Consider the following 21,097-nt stretch of genomic DNA (forward strand, 5'->3'; position numbering starts at 1 on the left):
AGCAACAACACACAGCAACACCACACAGAAATACCACGCAGCAACACCACACAGCAACAACACGCAACAACACGCAGCAACACCCACAGCAACACGCACAGCAACACCGTGCAGCAACACCATGCAGAAACACAGCACAGCAACAACACGCAGCAATAACACGCAGCAACACTGCACAGAAATACCACGCAGCAACACCACACAGCAACAATACACAGCAACAACATGCAGCAACACCCACAGCAACACCCACCGCAACACCGTGCAGCAACAACACGCAGCAGCAACAACATGCAGCAACAACACACCGCAATACCTACAGCCAAACACACAGCAACACCCACAGCAACACTGCACAGCAAGAACACGCAGCAATAACACGCAGCAAAAACACGCAGCAACATAGGGCAGCAACACCAGGCAGAAAGACTGCACAGCAACACCACGCAGCAACAACATGCAGCAACACCATGCAGAAACACTGCACAGCAACAACATGCAGCAACACCCACAGCAACACCGTGCAGCAAAAACATGCAGCAACACAGGCCAGCAACACCACACAGAACCACTGCGCAGCAACAACACGCAGCAATAACACGCAGCAACACCGCACAGAAACACCACGCAGCAACAACACGCAGCAACAGCACACAGCAACACCCATAGCAACACAATCAGCAACAGCCACAGCAACACCGCGCAGCAACAACATGCAGTAGCAACAACATGCAGCAACAACACACAAGCAATACCTACAGCCAAACCCACATCAACACCCACAGCAACACTGCGCAGCAACAACACGCTGCAACAACAAACAGCAACACCGACAGCAACACTGCGCAGCAACAACACGCAGCAATAACACGCAGCGAAAACACGCAGCAACATAGGGCAGCAACACCATGCAGAAAGACTGCGCAGCAACACCACACAGCAACAACACGCAGCAACACAGCGCAGAAACACTGCACAGCAACAACACGCAGCAATGACAGCAACAGTCACAGCAACACCGCGCAGCAACAACATGCAGCAGCAACAACATGCAGCAACAACACACAGCAATACCTACAGCCAAACCCACATCAACACCCACAGCAACCCCCACAGCAACACCCACAGCAACGCCATGCAGCAACACCACGCGAAAACACCAACAGCAACACCCACAGCAACACCGCGCAGCAACACCCACAGCAACACTCACAGCAAAACTCACAGCAACACTCACAGCAACAACCACAGCAACACCTGCAGCAACACTGTGCAGCAACACCCACAGCAACAGCCACAGCAATACCCAAAGCAACACTGCACAGCAACAACACGCAGCAACAACACACAGCAACACCCACAGCAACACCGCGCAGCAACAACATGCTGCAACAACAAACAGCAACACCCACAGCAACACTAGCACAGCAACAACACGCAGCAATAACACACAGCAAACACACACAGCAACATAGGGCAACAACACCACGCAGAAAGAGTGTGCAGCAACACCACACAGCAACAACATGCAGCAACACCACGCAGAAACACTGCACAGCAACAACACGCAGCAATAACACACAGCAACAACACACAGCAACACCACGTAGCAACACCACACAGCAACAACACGCAGCAACACCGCACAGAAACACTGCACAGCAACAACATGCAGCAATAACACACAGCAACAACACAAAGCAACACCTCGCAGCAACAACACACAGCAACAACACGCAGCAACACCGCACAGAAATACCACGCAGCAACACCACAGAGCAACAACACGCAGCAACAACACACAGCAACACCCACAGCAACACCCACAGCAACACTGCGCAGCAACAACATGCAGCAATACTGCGCAGAAACACTGCACAGCAACAACACACAGCAATAACACACAGCAAAACTGCACAGAAACACAACACAGCAACACCACACAGCAACAACACGCAGCAACACCGCACAGAAATACCAAGCAGCAACACCACACAGCAACAACACGCAGCAACAACACACAGCAACACCCACAGCAGCACGCAGCAATACCGCGTAGAAACACTGCACAGCAACAACACGCAGCAATAACACACAGCAAAACCGCACAGAAACACAACGCAGCAACACCACACAACAACAACACGCAGCAACACCGCACAGGAATACCATGCAGCAACACCACACAGCAACAACATGCAGCAACAACACACATCAACACCCACAGCAACCCCCACAGCAACACCCACAGCAACGCCATGCAGCAACACCACGCGAAAACACCAACAGCAACACCCACAGCAACACCGCGCAGCAACAACCACAGCAACACTCACAGCAACACTCACAGCAACACTCACAGCAACAACCACAGCAACACCCGCAGCAACACTGTGCAGCAACACCCACAGCAATACCCAAAGCAACACTGCACAGCAACAACACGCAGCAACAACACACAGCAACACCCACAGCAACACCGCGCAGTAACAACATGCTGCAACAACAAACAGCAACACCCACAGCAACACTGCACAGCAACAACACGCAGCAATAACACACAGCAAACACACACAGCAACATAGGGCAACAACACCACGCAGAAAGAGTGTGCAGCAACACCACACAGCAACAACATGCAGCAACACCACGCAGAAACACTGCACAGCAACAACACGCAGCAATAACACACAGCAACAACACACAGCAACACCACGTAGCAACACCACACAGCAACAACACGCAGCAACACCGCACAGAAACACTGCACAGCAACAACATGCAGCAATAACACACAGCAACAACACAAAGCAACACCACGCAGCAACAACACAGCAACAACACGCAGCAACACCGCACAGAAATACCATGCAGCAAAACCACAGAGCAACAACACGCAGCAACAACACACAGCAACACCCACAGCAACACCCACAGCAACACTGTGCAGCAACAACATGCAGCAATACTGCGCAGAAACACTGCACAGCAACAACACACAGCAATAACACACAGCAAAACTGCACAGAAACACAACACAGCAACACCACACAGCAACAACACGCAGCAACACCGCACAGAAATACCAAGCAGGAACACCACACAGCAACAACACGCAGCAACACCGCACAGAAATACCACGTAGCAACACCACACAGCAACAACACGCAGCAACAACACACGGCAACACCCACAGCAACACCCACAGCAACACCCACAGCAACACCGCGCAGCAACAACACGCAGCAATATTGCGCAGAAACACAACACAGCAACACCACACAGCAACAACATGCAGCAACACCACACAGAAATACCAAGCAGCAACACCACACAGCAACAACATGCAGCAACAACACACAGCAATACCCACAGCAACACCCACAGCAACCCTCACAGCAACACCCACAGCAACACCATGCAGCAACACCACGCGAAAACACCCACAGCAACACCCACAGCAACACCGCGCAGCAACACCCACAGCAACACTCACAGCAACACCCACAGCAACACCCACAGCAATACCATGCAGCAACACCCACAGAAACAACATGCAGCAACAACACGGAGCAACAACATGCAGCAACAACACACAGCAACACCCACAGCAATACCCACAGCAACACCGCACAGCAACAACACGCAGCAACAACACACATCAACACCCACAGCATCACCAATGGCAACACCCACAGCAACACCATGCAGCAACAACACACAGCAACAACACACAGCAATGACAGCAACACCCACAGCAACACCCACAGCAATGCCGCGCAGCAACACCCACAGCAACACCCACAGCAATACCCAAAGCAACACTGCACAGCAACAAGAAGCAGCAACAACACACAGCAACACCCACAGCAATACCCACAGGAACACTACACAGCAACAACACGCAGCAACAACACACAGCAACACACACAGCATCACAAACGTCAACACCCACAGCAACACCGTGCAGCAACAACATGCAGCAGCAACAACATGCAGCACCAACACACAGCAATACCTACAGCCAAACCCACATCAACACCCACAGCAACACCGCGCAGCAACAACACGCTGCAACAACACACAGCAACACCCACAGCAACACTGCACAGCAAGAACACACAGCAATAACATGCAGCAAAAACACGCAGCAACATAGGGCAGCAACACCCGGCAGAAAGGCTGCGCATCAACACCACGCAGCAACACCACGCAGAAACACTGCACAGCAACAACATGCAGCAACACACACAGCAACACCGTGCAGCAAAAACATGCTGCAAAAACACGCAGCAACACAGGCCAGCAACACCACACAGAACCACTGCGCAGCAACAACACGCAGCAATAACACGCAGCAACACCGCACAGAAATACCACGCAGCAACAACACACAGCAACAACATGCAGCAACACGGCACAGAAATACCACGCAGCAACACCACACAGCAACAACACACAGCAACACCCACAGCAACACCCACCGCAACACCGTGCAGCAACAACACGCAGCAGGAACAACATGCAGCAACAACACACAGCAATACCTACAGCCAAACCCAAATCAACACCCACAGCAACACCACGCAGCAACAACACGCTGCAAAAACGCACAGCAACACCCACAGCAACACTGCGCAGCAACAACACGCTGCAACAATACACAGCAACACCCACAGCAACACTGCGCAGCAACAACACGCAGCAATAACACGCAGCAAAAACACGCAGCAACATAGGGCAGCAACACCAGGCAGAAAGACTGCGCAGCAACACCACGCAGCAACACCACGCAGAAACACTGCACAGCAACAACACGCAGCAACACATACAGCAACACTGTGCAGCAACACCCACAGCAACACCCACAGCAATACCCAAAGCAACACTGCACAGCAACAACACGCAGCAACAACACACAGCAATACCCACAGCGTCACCAACGTCAATACCCACAGCAAAACCGCGCAGCAACAACACTCAGCAGCAACAACATGCAGCACCAACACACAGCAATACCTACAGCCAAACCCACATCAACACCCACAGCAACACTGCCCAGCAACACCACGCTGCAATACCACACAGCAACAACACGCAGCAACACCGCACAGAAATACCACGCAGCAACACCACACAGCAACAACATGCAGCAACAACACACTGCAACACCCACAGCAACACGCACAGCAACACCGTGCAGCAACACCATGCAGAAACACAGCACAGCAACAACACGCAGCAATAACACGCAGCAACACTGCACAGAAATACCACGCAGCAACACCACACAGCAACAATACACAGCAACAACATGCAGCAACACCCACAGCAACACCCACCGCAACACCGTGCAGCAACAACACGCAGCAGCAACAACATGCAGCAACAACACACCGCAATACCTACAGCCAAACACACAGCAACACCCACAGCAACACTGCACAGCAAGAACACGCAGCAATAACACGCAGCAAAAACACGCAGCAACATAGGGCAGCAACACCAGGCAGAAAGACTGCGCAGCAACACCACGCAGCAACAACACGCAGCAACACCATGCAGAAACACTGCACAGCAACAACATGCAGCAACACCCACAGCAACACCGTGCAGCAAAAACATGCAGCAACACAGGCCAGCAACACCACACAGAACCACTGCGCAGCAACAACACGCAGCCATAACACGCAGCAACACCGCACAGAAACACCACGCAGCAACAACACGCAGCAACAGCACACAGCAACACCCATAGCAACACACTCAGCAACAGCCACAGCAACACCGCGCAGCAACAACATGCAGTAGCAACAACATGCAGCAACAACACACAAGCAATACCTACAGCCAAACCCACATCAACACCCACAGCAACACTGCGCAGCAATAACACGCTGCAACAACAAACAGCAACACCGACAGCAACACTGCACAGCAACAACACGCAGCAATAACACGCAGCGAAAACACGCAGCAACATAGGGCAGCAACACCATGCAGAAAGACTGCGCAGCAACACCACACAGCAACAACACGCAGCAACACAGCGCAGAAACACTGCACAGCAACAACACGCAGCAATGACAGCAACAGTCACAGCAACACCGCGCAGCAACAACATGCAGCAGCAACAACATGCAGCAACAACACACAGCAATACCTACAGCCAAACCCACATCAACACCCACAGCAACACTGTGCAGCAACAACAAGCTGTAACAACAAACAGCAACACTGCACAGCAACAACATGCAGCAATAACACACAGCAAAAATACGCAGCAACATTGGGCAGCAACTATGCAGAAAGACTGTGCAGCAACACCACACAGCAACAACACGCAACACCACGCAGAAAGACTGTGCAGCAACACCACACAGCAACAACACGCAGCAACACCACGCAGAAACACTGCACAGCAACAACACACAGCAACACCACACAGAAATACCATGCAGCAACACCACACAGCAACAACACGCAACAACACGCAGCAACACCTCGCAGAAACATTGCACAGCAACAAAACATTGCAAAACACACAGCAGCACCCACAGCAACACTGCCTAGCAACACTACGCTGCAATACCACACAGCAACAACACGCAGCAACACCGCACAGAAATACCACGCAGCAACACCACACAGCAACAACATGCAGCAACACCACGCAGAAAAACTGCACAGCAACAACATGCAGCAACACCCACAGCAACACCGTGCAGCAAAAACATGCAGCAACACAGGCCAGCAACACCACACAGAACCACTGCGCAGCTACAACACGCAGCAATAACACGCAGCAAAAACACGCAGCAACATAGGGCAGCAACACCAGGCAGAAAGACTGCGAAGCAACACCACGCAGCAACAACACGCAGCAGCACCATGCAGAAACACTGCACAGCAACAACATGCAGCAACACCCACAGCAACACCGTGCAGCAAAAACATGCAGCAACACAGGCCAGCAACACCACACAGAACCACTGCGCAGCAACAACACGCAGCAATAACACGCAGCAACACCGCACAGAAACACCACGCAGCAACAACACGCAGCAACAGCACACAGCAACACCCATAGCAACACAATCAGCAACAGCCACAGCAACACCGCGCAGCAACAACATGCAGTAGCAACAACATGCAGCAACAACACACAAGCAATACCTACAGCCAAACCCACATCAACACCCACAGCAACACTGCGCAGCAACAACACGCTGCAACAACAAACAGCAACACCGACAGCAACACTGCACAGCAACAACACGCAGCAATAACATGCAGCGAAAACACGCAGCAACATAGGGCAGCAACACCATGCAGAAAGACTGCGCAGCAACACCACAGAGCAACAACACGCAGCAACACAGCGCAGAAACACTGCACAGCAACAACACGCAGCAATGACAGCAACAGTCACAGCAACACCGCGCAGCAACAACATGCAGCAGCAACAACATGCAGCAACAACACACAGCAATACCTACAGCCAAACCCACATCAACACCCACAGCAACACTGTGCAGCAACAACAAGCTGTAACAACAAACAGCAACACTGCACAGCAACAACATGCAGCAATAACACACAGCAAAAATACGCAGCAACATCGGGCAGCAACTATGCAGAAAGACTGTGCAGCAACACCACACAGCAACAACACGCAGCAACACCACGCAGAAAGACTGTGCAGCAACACCACACAGCAACAACACGCAGCAACACCACGCAGAAACACTGCACAGCAACAACACACAGCAACACCACACAGAAATACCACGCAGCAACACCACACAGCAACAACACGCAACAACACGCAGCAACACCCACAGCAACACGTACAGCAACACCGTGCAGCAACACCATGCAGAAACACAGCACAGCAACAACACGCAGCAATAACACGCAGCAACACTGCACAGAAATACCACGCAGCAACACCACACAGCAACAATACACAGCAACAACATGCAGCAACACCCACAGCAACATCCACCGCAACACCGTGCAGCAACAACACGCAGCAGCAACAACATGCAGCAACAACACACCGCAATACCTACAGCCAAACACACAGCAACACCCACAGCAACACTGCACAGCAAGAACACGCAGCAATAACACGCAGCAAAAACACGCAGCAACATAGGGCAGCAACACCACGCAGCAACAACACGCAGCAACACCATGCAGAAACACTGCACAGCAACAACATGCAGCAACACCCACAGCAACACCGTGCAGCAAAAACATGCAGCAACACAGGCCAGCAACACCACACAGAACCACTGCGCAGCAACAACACGCAGCAATAACACGCAGCAACACCGCACAGAAACACCACGCAGCAACAACACGCAGCAACAGCACACAGCAACACCCATAGCAACACAATCAGCAACAGCCACAGCAACACCGCGCAGCAACAACATGCAGCAGCAACAACATGCAGCAACAACACACAGCAATACCTACAGCCAAACCCACATCAACACCCACAGCAACACTGTGCAGCAACAACAAGCTGTAACAACAAACAGCAACACTGCACAGCAACAACATGCAGCAATAACACACAGCAAAAATACGCAGCAACATCGGGCAGCAACTATGCAGAAAGACTGTGCAGCAACACCACACAGCAACAACACGCAGCAACACCACGCAGAAAGACTGTGCAGCAACACCACACAGCAACAACACGCAGCAACACCACGCAGAAACACTGCACAGCAACAACACACAGCAACACCACACAGAAATACCACGCAGCAACACCACACAGCAACAACACGCAACAACACGCAGCAACACCCACAGCAACACGCACAGCAACACCGTGCAGCAACACCATGCAGAAACACAGCACAGCAACAACACGCAGCAATAACACGCAGCAACACTGCACAGAAATACCACGCAGCAACACCACACAGCAACAATACACAGCAACAACATGCAGCAACACCCACAGCAACACCCACCGCAACACCGTGCAGCAACAACACGCAGCAGCAACAACATGCAGCAACAACACACCGCAATACCTACAGCCAAACACACAGCAACACCCACAGCAACACTGCACAGCAAGAACACGCAGCAATAACACGCAGCAAAAACACGCAGCAACATAGGGCAGCAACACCAGGCAGAAAGACTGCACAGCAACACCACGCAGCAACAACACGCAGCAACACCATGCAGAAACACTGCACAGCAACAACATGCAGCAACACCCACAGCAACACCGTGCAGCAAAAACATGCAGCAACACAGGCCAGCAACACCACACAGAACCACTGCGCAGCAACAACACGCAGCAATAACACGCAGCAACACCGCACAGAAACACCACGCAGCAACAACACGCAGCAACAGCACACAGCAACACCCATAGCAACACAATCAGCAACAGCCACAGCAACACCGCGCAGCAACAACATGCAGTAGCAACAACATGCAGCAACAACACACAAGCAATACCTACAGCCAAACCCACATCAACACCCACAGCAACACTGCGCAGCAACAACACGCTGCAACAACAAACAGCAACACCGACAGCAACACTGCGCAGCAACAACACGCAGCAATAACACGCAGCGAAAACACGCAGCAACATAGGGCAGCAACACCATGCAGAAAGACTGCGCAGCAACACCACACAGCAACAACACGCAGCAACACAGCGCAGAAACACTGCACAGCAACAACACGCAGCAATGACAGCAACAGTCACAGCAACACCGCGCAGCAACAACATGCAGCAGCAACAACATGCAGCAACAACACACAGCAATACCTACAGCCAAACCCACATCAACACCCACAGCAACACTGTGCAGCAACAACAAGCTGTAACAACAAACAGCAACACTGCACAGCAACAACATGCAGCAATAACACACAGCAAAAATACGCAGCAACGTCGGGCAGCAACTATGCAGAAAGACTGTGCAGCAACACCACACAGCAACAACACGCAGCAACACCACGCAGAAACACTGCACAGCAACAACACACAGCAACACCACACAGAAATACCACGCAGCAACACCACACAGCAACAACACGCAGCAACAACACGCAGCAACACCCACAACAACACCCACAGCAACACCGCGCAGCAACAGCACGCAGCAATACCACGCAGAAACATTGCACAGCAACAAAACATTGCAAAACACACAGCAGCACCCACAGCAACACTGCCTAGCAACACTACGCTGCAATACCACACAGCAACAACACGCAGCAACACCGCACAGAAATACCACGCAGGAACACCACACAGCAACAACATGCAGCAACAACACACTGCAACACCCACAGCAACACGCACAGCAACACCGTGCAGCAACACCATGCAGAAACACAGCACAGCAACAACACGCAGCAATAACACGCAGCAACTCTGCACAGAAACACGCAGCAACACCACACAGCAACAACAGCAGCAACACCAGCAGCAACACCCACCGCAACACCGTGCAGCAACAACACGCAGCAGCAACAACATGCAGCAACAACACACCGCAATACCTACAGCCAAACACACAGCAACACCCACAGCAACACTGCACAGCAAGAACACGCAGCAATAACACGCAGCAAAAACACGCAGCAACATAGGGCAGCAACACCATGCAGAAAGACTGCGCAGCAACACCACACAGCAACAACACGCAGCAACACAGCGCAGAAACACTGCACAGCAACAACATGCAGCAATGACAGCAACAGTCACAGCAACACCGCGCAGCAACAACATGCAGCAGCAACAACATGCAGCAACAACACACAGCAATACCTACAGCCAAACCCACATCAACACCCACAGCAACACTGTGCAGCAACAACAAGCTGTAACAACAAACAGCAACACTGCACAGCAACAACATGCAGCAATAACACACAGCAAAAATACGCAGCAACATCGGGCAGCAACTATGCAGAAAGACTGTGCAGCAACACCACACAGCAACAACACGCAGCAACACCACGCAGAAACACTGCACAGCAACAACACACAGCAACACCACACAGAAATACCACGCAGCAACACCACACAGCAACAACACGCAGCAACAACACGCAGCAACACCCACAACAACACCCACAGCAACACCGCGCAGCAACAGCACGCAGCAATACCACGCAGAAACATTGCACAGCAACAAAACATTGCAAAACACACAGCAGCACCCACAGCAACACTGCCTAGCAACACTACGCTGCAATACCACACAGCAACAACACGCAGCAACACCGCACAGAAATACCATGCAGCAACACCACACAGCAACAACATGCAGCAACAACACACAGCAACACCCACAGCAACACCCACAGCAACACTGTGCAGCAACACCATGCAGAAACACTGCACAGCAACAACATGCAGCAATAACACGCAGCAACACCACACAGCAACATCACACAGCAACAACATGCAGCAACACCCACATCAACACCCACCGCAACACCGTGCAGCAACAACACGCAGCAGCAACAACATGCAGCAACAACACACCGCAATACCTACAGCCAAACACACAGCAACACCCACAGCAACACTGCACAGCAAGAACACGCAGCAATAACACGCAGCAAAAACACACAGCAACATAGGGCAGCAACACCAGGCAGAAAGACTGCGCAGCAACACCACGCAGCAACAACACGCAGCAACACCACGCAGAAACACTGCACAGCAACAACATGCAGCAACACCCACAGCAACACCGTGCAGCAAAAACACGCAGCAAAAACACGCAGCAACACAGGCCAGCAACACCACACAGAACCGCTGCGCAGCAATAACATGCAGCAACACCCACAGCAACACCGTGCAGCAAAAACACGCAGCAAAAACACGCAGCAACACAGGCCAGCAACACCACACAGAACCACTGCACAGCAACAACACACAGCAATTACACGCAGCAACACTGCACAGAAACACCACACAGCAACAATATGCAGCAACAGCACACAGCAACACCCATAGCAACACAATCAGCAACAGCCACAGCAACACCGCGCAGCAACAACATGCAGTAGCAACAACTTGCAGCAACAACGCACAAGCAATACCTACAGCCAAACCCACATCAACACCCACAGCAACACTGCGCAGCAACAACGCGCTGCAATAACAAACAGCAACACCGACAGCAACAACACGCAGCAATAACATGCAGCAAAAACATGCAGCAACATAGGGCAGCAACTATGCAGAAAGACTGTGCAGCAACACCACACAGCAACAACACGCAGCAACACCACGCAGAAACACTGCACAGCAACAACACACAGCAACACCGCACAGAAATACCACGCAGCAACACCACACAGCAACAACACGCAGCAAAAACACGCAGCAACACCCACAACGACACCCACAGCAACACCGCGCAGCAACAACACGCAGCAATACCATGCAGAAACATTGCACAGCAACAACACGCAGCAATAACTCACAGCAACACCACACAGAAACACAACGCAGCAACACCACACAGCAACAACACGCAGCAACACCGCACAGAAATACCATGCAGCAACACCACACATCAACAACATGCAGCAACAACACACAGCAACACCACACAGCAACACACACAGCAACACCGCGCAGCAACATGCAGCAGCAACAACATGCAGCAACAACACCCAGCAATACCTACAGCCAAACCTACAACAACACCCACAGCAATGCCACGCAGCAACATCATGCAACAACACCCACAGTAACACCCACAGCAACACCACGCAGCAGCACCCACAGCAACACTCACAGCAACACCTACAGCAACACCACACAGCAACAACACGCAGCAACAACACACAGCAACACCCAAAGCAACACCCACAGCTACACCGCACAGCCATAACATGCAGCAACACTATGCAGAAACACTGCGCAGCAACATAATGCAGCAACAATATGCAGCTACACCACACAGCAACACACACAGCAACACCACGTAGCAACACCCACAGCAACACCCACAGCAACAACACACATCAACACCCACAGCAACAGCCACAGCAACACCGTGCAGCCATAACATGCAGCAATACCCACAGCAACACCATGCAGCAACACCACACAGCAACAACATGCAGCAACAACACACAGCAACACCCACAGCAACAGCCACAGCAACACCGTGCTGCCATAACACGCAGCAATACCCACAGCAACACCATGCAGCAACAATACGCAACAAGACCCACAGCAACACCCACAGCAACACTATGCAGCAACTACCACAGCAACACCCACAGCAACGCCACGCAGCAACACCATGCAACAACACCCACAGCAACACTGTGCAGCAACACCCACAGCAACACTCACAGCAACAACCACAGCAACACCCACAGCAACAAAGTGCAGCAACACCCACAGAAACAACATGCAGCAACAACACGGAGCAACAACAGCAGCAACAACACACAGCAACAACATGCAGCAACAACACACAGCAACACCTAGAGCCAAACCCACATCAACACCCATAGCAACACTGCGCAGCAACAACAAGCTGCAACAACAAACATCAACACTGCGCAGCAACAACATGCAACAATAACACGCAGCAAAAACACACAGCAACATAGGGCAGCAACTATGCAGAAAGACTGTGCAGCAACACCACACAGCAACAACACGCAGTAACACCACGCAGAAACACTGCACAGCAACAACACACAGCAACACCGCACAGAAATACCACGCAGCAACACCACACAGCAACAACACGCAGCAACAACACGCACAGCAACACCGCGCAGCAACAGCACGCAGCAATACCACGCAGAAACATTGCACAGCAACAACACGCAGCAATAACACACAGCAACACCACACAGAAACACAACGCAGCAACACCACACAGCAACAACACGCAGCAACAACGCACAGAAATACCATGCAGCAACACCACACAGGAACAACACGCAGCAACAACACACAGCAACACCACACAGCAACACACACAGCAACACCGCGCAGCAACAACATGCAGCAGCAACAACATGCAGCAACAACACACAGCAATACCTACAGCCAAACCCACAGCAACACCCACAGCAATACCGCGCAGCAACATCATGCAAGAACAACCACAGCAACACCCACAGCAACACCGCGCAGCAGCACCCACAGCAACACTCACAGCAACAACCACAGCAACACCCACAGCAACACCACGCAGCAACACCCACAGCAACACCCACAGCAACACTCACAGCAACAACCAAAGCAACACCCACAGCAACACTGCGCAGCAACACCCACAGCAACACTCACAGCAACACCTACAGCAACACCACACAGCAACAACACGCAGCAACAACACACAGCAACACCCACAGCAACACCCACAGCAACACCGCGCAGCCATAACATGCAGCAACACCATGCAGAAACACTGCGCAGCAACACCATACAGCAACAATACACAACAACACCCACAGCAACACCCACAGTAACACCACGCAGCAACACCCACAGCAACACCCACAGCAACACCTACAGCAATGCTGCACAGCAACAGCATGCAACAACACCCACAGCAACACCCACAACAACACCGTGCACCAACACCCACAGCAACACTCACAGCAACAACCACAGCAACACCCACAGCAACACCGCGCAGCAACACCCACCGCAACACTCACAGCAACAACACACAGCAATGCCTACAGCCAAACCCACATCAACACCCACAGCAACACCGCGCAGCAACAACACGCAGCAACACCTACAACAACACCCACATCAACTCCCACAGCAACACTGCACAGCAACAACAATCAGCAACAACACGCTGCAACAACACACAGCAACACCCACAGCAGCACTCACAGCAACAACACACAGCAATACCTACAGCCAAACCCACATCAACACCCACAGCAACACCACGCAGCAACAACAAGCAGCTGCAACATGCAGCAACAACACACAATAACATCTACAGCCAAACCCACATCAACACCCACAGCAACACTGCACAGCAACAACAAGCAGCAACAACACGCTGCAACAACACACAGCAACACCCACAGCAACACTGCGCAGCAACAACACGCAGCAATAACACGCAGCAAAAACATGCAGCAACATAGGGCAGCAACACCAGGCAGAAACACTGCGCAGCAACACCACACAGCAACACCACGCAGCAACACCACACAGCAAAAACATTCAGCAACAACACACATCAACACCCACAGCAACAGCCACAGCAACACCGTGCAGCCATAACACGCATCAATACCCACAGCAACACCATGCAGCAACTACCACATCAACACCCACAGCAGCAGCCACAGCAACACCGTGCTGCCATAACACGCAGCAATACCCACAACAACACCATGCAGCAACAATACGCAACAAGACCCACAGCAACACCCACAGCAACACCATGCAGCAACTACCACAGCAACACCCACAGCAATGCCACGCAGCAACACCATGCAGCAACACCCACAGCAACACTCACAGCAACAACCACAGCAACACCCACAGCAACACCGTGCAGCAACACCTACAGAAACAACATGCAGCAACAACACGGAGCAACAACACGCAGCAACAACATGCAGCAACAACATGCAGCAACAACACACAGCAACACCTACAGCCAAACCCACATCAACACCCACAGCAACACTGCGCAGCAACAACAAGCTGCAACAACAAACAGCAACACTGCACAGCAACAACACACAGCAATAACATGCAGCAAAAACACGCAGCAACATAGGGCAGCAACTATGCAGAAAGACTGTGCAGCAACACCACACAGCAACAACACGCAGCAACACCACGCAGAAACATTGCACAGCAACAACACACAGCAACACCGCACAGAAATACCACGCAGCAACAACACACAGCAACAACATGCAGCAACAACACGCAGCAACACCCACAACAACACCCACAGCAACACCGCGCAGCAACAGCACACAGCAATACCACGCAGAAACATTGCACAGCAACAACACGCAGCAATAACACACAGCAACACAGCACAGAAACACAACGCAGCAACACCACACAGCAACAACACGCAGCAACACCGCACAGAAATACCATGCAGCAACACCACACATCAACAACACGCAGCAACAACACACAGCAACACCACACAGCAACACTGTGCAGCAACAACATGCAGCACAACAACATGCAGCAACAACACACAAAAATACCTACAGCCAAACCAACATCAATACCCACAGCAACACCACGCAGCAACAAGATGCTGCAACAACAAACAGCAACACCCACAGCAACACTGCACAGCAACAACATGCATCAATAACACACAGCAAAAACACGCAGCAACATAGGGCAGCAACACCACGCAGAAAGACTGTGCAGCAACACCACATAGCAACAACATGCAGCAACACCACGCAGAAACACTGCACAGCAACCACACGCAACAATAACACGCAGCAACAACACACAGCAACACCACGCAGCAACACCACACAGCAACAACACGAAGCAACACCGCACAGAAATTCAACGCAGCAACACCACACAGCAACACCGCGCAGCAAAAACACACAGCAACACCATGCAGAAACACTGCACAGCAACAATAGGCAGCAATAACATGCAGTAACACCGCACAGAAACACAATGCAGCAACACCACACAGCAACAACAGGCAGCAACACCACACAGAAATACCATGCAGCAACACCACACAGCAACACCGCGCAGCAACAACACGCAGCAGCAACAACATGCGGCAACAACACACAGCAACACCCACAGCAACACTGCGCAGCAAGAACATGCAGCAATAACATGCAGCAAAAACATGCAGCAACATAGGGCAGCAACACCACGCAGAAAGACTGCGCAGCAACACCGCGCAGCAACAACGTGCAGCAACAACACGCTGCAACAACAAACAGCAACACCCACAGCAACACTGCGCAGCAACAACACGCAACAATAACATGCAGCAACAACATGGAGCAACACAGGGCAGCAACAATACGCAGAAACATTGTGCAGCAACACCACACAGCAACAACACGCAGCAACACTGCGCAGAAACACTGCACAGCAACACTGCACAGAAACACCACACAGCAACACCACACAGCAACAACACGCAACAACACGGCACAGAAACACTGCACAGCAACACCACGCAGCCACAACATGCAGCAACAACACACAGCAACACCCACAGCAACACCATGCAGCAATACCTACAGCTAAACCCACATCAAAACCCACAGCAACACCGCGCAGCAACAACACGCTGCAACAACACGCTGCAACAACACACAGCAACACCCACAGCAACACTGCGCAGCAACAACATGCAGCAACAACACGCTGCAACAACAGACAGCAACACCCACAGCAAAACTGCGCAGCAATAACACGCAACAATAACATGCAGCAACAACACGGAGCAACACAGGGCAGCAACAACACGCAGAAACATTGTGCAGCAACACCACACAGCAACAACACGCAGCAACACTGCGCAGAAACACTGCACAGCAACAACACGCAGCAATAACACGCAGCAACACCGCACAGAAACACCACACAGCAACACCACACAACAACAACACGCAGCAACACCGCACAGAAACACTGCACAGCAACACCATGCAGCAACAATACGCAACAACACCCACAGCAACACCATGCAGAAACACTGAGCATCAACATGACACAGCAACAACCACAGCAACGCTATGCGGCAACACCCTGCAGCAACAACCACAGCAACACCACGCAGCAACAGCACGCAGAAAGAACATGCAGGAACAACAGGCATAAACACTACACAGTAACAATATGTAGCAACAACACGCAGAAAGACCATGCAGCAAAACGCAGCAAACAATAGGATGCAGCAACACACACAGCAAGGCTAAAGAGCAATGCCAGGCAGCAACAACACGCAGCAACATCACGTAGTAACATCATGCAGCAACACCACGCAGCAACAGCTCGCAGCAACAGCACACAGCAACAACAGGCAGCAACACACACAGGAATGCTACACAGCAATGCCATACAGCAACAACACACAGCAATGCCAGGCAGCAAAACATGCAGAAACATCAAGTAGTAACATCATGCAGCAACACCACGCAGCAACAACACACAGCAACATCTACAGCAACACTGCGCAGCAACAACACACAGCAATAACACGCAGCAAAAACACGCAGCAACATAGGGCAGCAACACTAGGCAGAAACACTGCGCAGCAACACCACGCAGCAACAACACGCAGCAACACCGCACAGAAACACTGCACAGCAATAACACGCAGCAGTAACACGCAGCAACAACACACAGGAACACCCTCAGCAACACCATGCAGCAAAAACACGCAGCAAAAACACGCAGCAACACAGGGCAGCAACACAATGCAGAAACACTGCGCAGCAACACCACACAGCAACACCACACAGCAAGACCATGCAGCAGCACCACAAAGCAACAACATGCAGCAGCAACTCACATCAACACCCACAGCAACAGCAACAGCAACGCCGCGCAGCAACACCATGCAACAACACCCACAGCAACACCGTGCAGCAACACGCACAGCAACAACAACCACAGCAACACCCTTAGCAACACCACGCAGCAACACCCACGGCAAAACCCACAGCAACACCACGCAGCTGTAACACGCAGCAACACCTTGCAGAAACACTGCGCAGCAACACCATGCAAAAACAATACACAACAACACCATGCAGCAACACCGCACAGCAACAACACGCAGCAACAACATGCAGCAACAACATGCAGCAACAACACACAGCAACACCTACAGCCAAACCCACATCAACACCCACAGCAACACTACACAGCAACAACAAGCAGCAACACCACGCTGCAACAACACACAGCAACACCCACAGCAACACTGCGCAGCAACAACACACAGCAATAACACGCAGCAAAAACACGCAGCAACATAGGGCAGCAACACTAGGCAGAAACACTGCGCAGCAACACCACGCAGCAACAACACGCAGCAACACCGCACAGAAACACTGCACAGCAACAACACGCAGCAGTAACACGCAGCAACAACACACAGGAACACCCTCAGCAACACCATGCAGCAAAAACACGCAGCAAAAACACGCAGCAACACAGGGCAGCAACACAATGCAGAAACACTGCGCAGCAACACCACACAGCAACACCACACAGCAAGACCATGCAGCAGCACCACAAAGCAACAACATGCAGCAGCAACTCACATCAACACCCACAGCAACAGCAACAGCAACGCCGCGCAGCAACACCATGCAACAACACCCACAGCAACACCGTGCAGCAACACGCACAGCAACAACAACCACAGCGACACCCTTAGCAACACCGCGCAGCAACACCCACGGCAAAACCCACAGCAACACCACGCAGCTGTAACACGCAGCAACACCTTGCAGAAACACTGTGCAGCAACACCATGCAAAAACAATACACAACAACACCATGCAGCAACACCGCACAGCAACAACACGCAGCAACAACATGCAGCAACAACATGCAGCAACAACACACAGCAACACCTACAGCCAAACCCACATCAACACCCACAGCAACACTGCACAGCAACAACAAGCAGCAACACCACGCTGCAACAACACACAGCAACACCCACAGCAACACTGCGCAGCAACAACACGCAGCAATAACATGCAGCAAAAACACGCAGCAACATAGGGCAGCAACACCAGGCAGAAACACTGCGCAGCAACACCACACAGCAACAACATGCAGCAACACAGCACAGAAACACTGCACAGCAACACTCACAGCAACAACCACAGCAACACCCTCAGCAACACCGCGCAGCAACACCCATGGCAATACCCATAGCAACACCACGCAGCAGTAACACGCAGCAACACCATGCAGAAACACTGTACAGCAACACCATGCAGCAACAATACGCAACAACACCCACAGCAACACTGCACAGCAACAACACGCAGCAACAACATGCAGCAACAACATGCAGCAACAACACACAGCAACACCTACAGCCAAACCCACATCAACACCCACAACAACACTGCACAGCAACAACAAGCAGCAACAACACGCTGCAACAACCCACAGCAAAACCCACAGCAACACTGCGCAGCAACAACACGCAGCAATAACACGCAGCAAAAACACGCAGCAACAGAGGGCAGCAACACCAGGCAGAAACACTGCGCATCAACACCATGCAGCAATAATACTCAACAACACCCAAAGCAACACTGCACAGCAACAACACGCAGCAACAACATGCAGCAACAACACACAGCAACACCTACAGCCAAACCCACATCAACACCCACAGCAACACTGCACAGCAACAACAAGCAGCAACAAAACGCTGCAACAGCACACAGCAACACCCACAGCAACACTGCACAGCAACAACACGCAGCAATAAAACGCAGCAAAAACACGCAGCAACATAGGGCAGCAACACCAGGCAGAAACACTGCGCAGCAACACCAAACAGAAGTAACACGCAGCAACAAAACACAGGAACACACACAGCAACACCGTGCAGCAAAAACACGCAGCAAAAACACGCAGCAACACAGGGCAGCAACACAAGGCAGAAACACTGCGCAGCAACACCACGCAGCAACAACACACAGCAACACCGCACAGAAACACTGCACAGCAGCAACACGCAGCAGTAACACGCATCAACAACACACAGGAACACCCACAGCAACACTGTGCAGCAAAAACACACAGCAAAAACACGCAGCAACACAGGGCAGCAACACAAGGCAGAAACACTGCGCAGCAAGACCACACAGCAACAACACACAGCAACAACATGCAGCAACACCACACAGCAACAACATGCAGCAACAACCCACATCAACACCCACAGCAACAGCCACAGCAACACAGTGCTGCCATAACACGCAGCAATACCCACAGCAACACCATGCAGCAACAATACGCAACAAGACCCACAGCATCACCCACAGCAACACCATGCAGCAACTACCACAGCAACAC

Source organism: Carcharodon carcharias, chromosome 15 (genome assembly GCF_017639515.1).
Source record: "Carcharodon carcharias isolate sCarCar2 chromosome 15, sCarCar2.pri, whole genome shotgun sequence".
Taxonomy (NCBI): Eukaryota; Metazoa; Chordata; class Chondrichthyes; order Lamniformes; family Lamnidae; genus Carcharodon; species Carcharodon carcharias.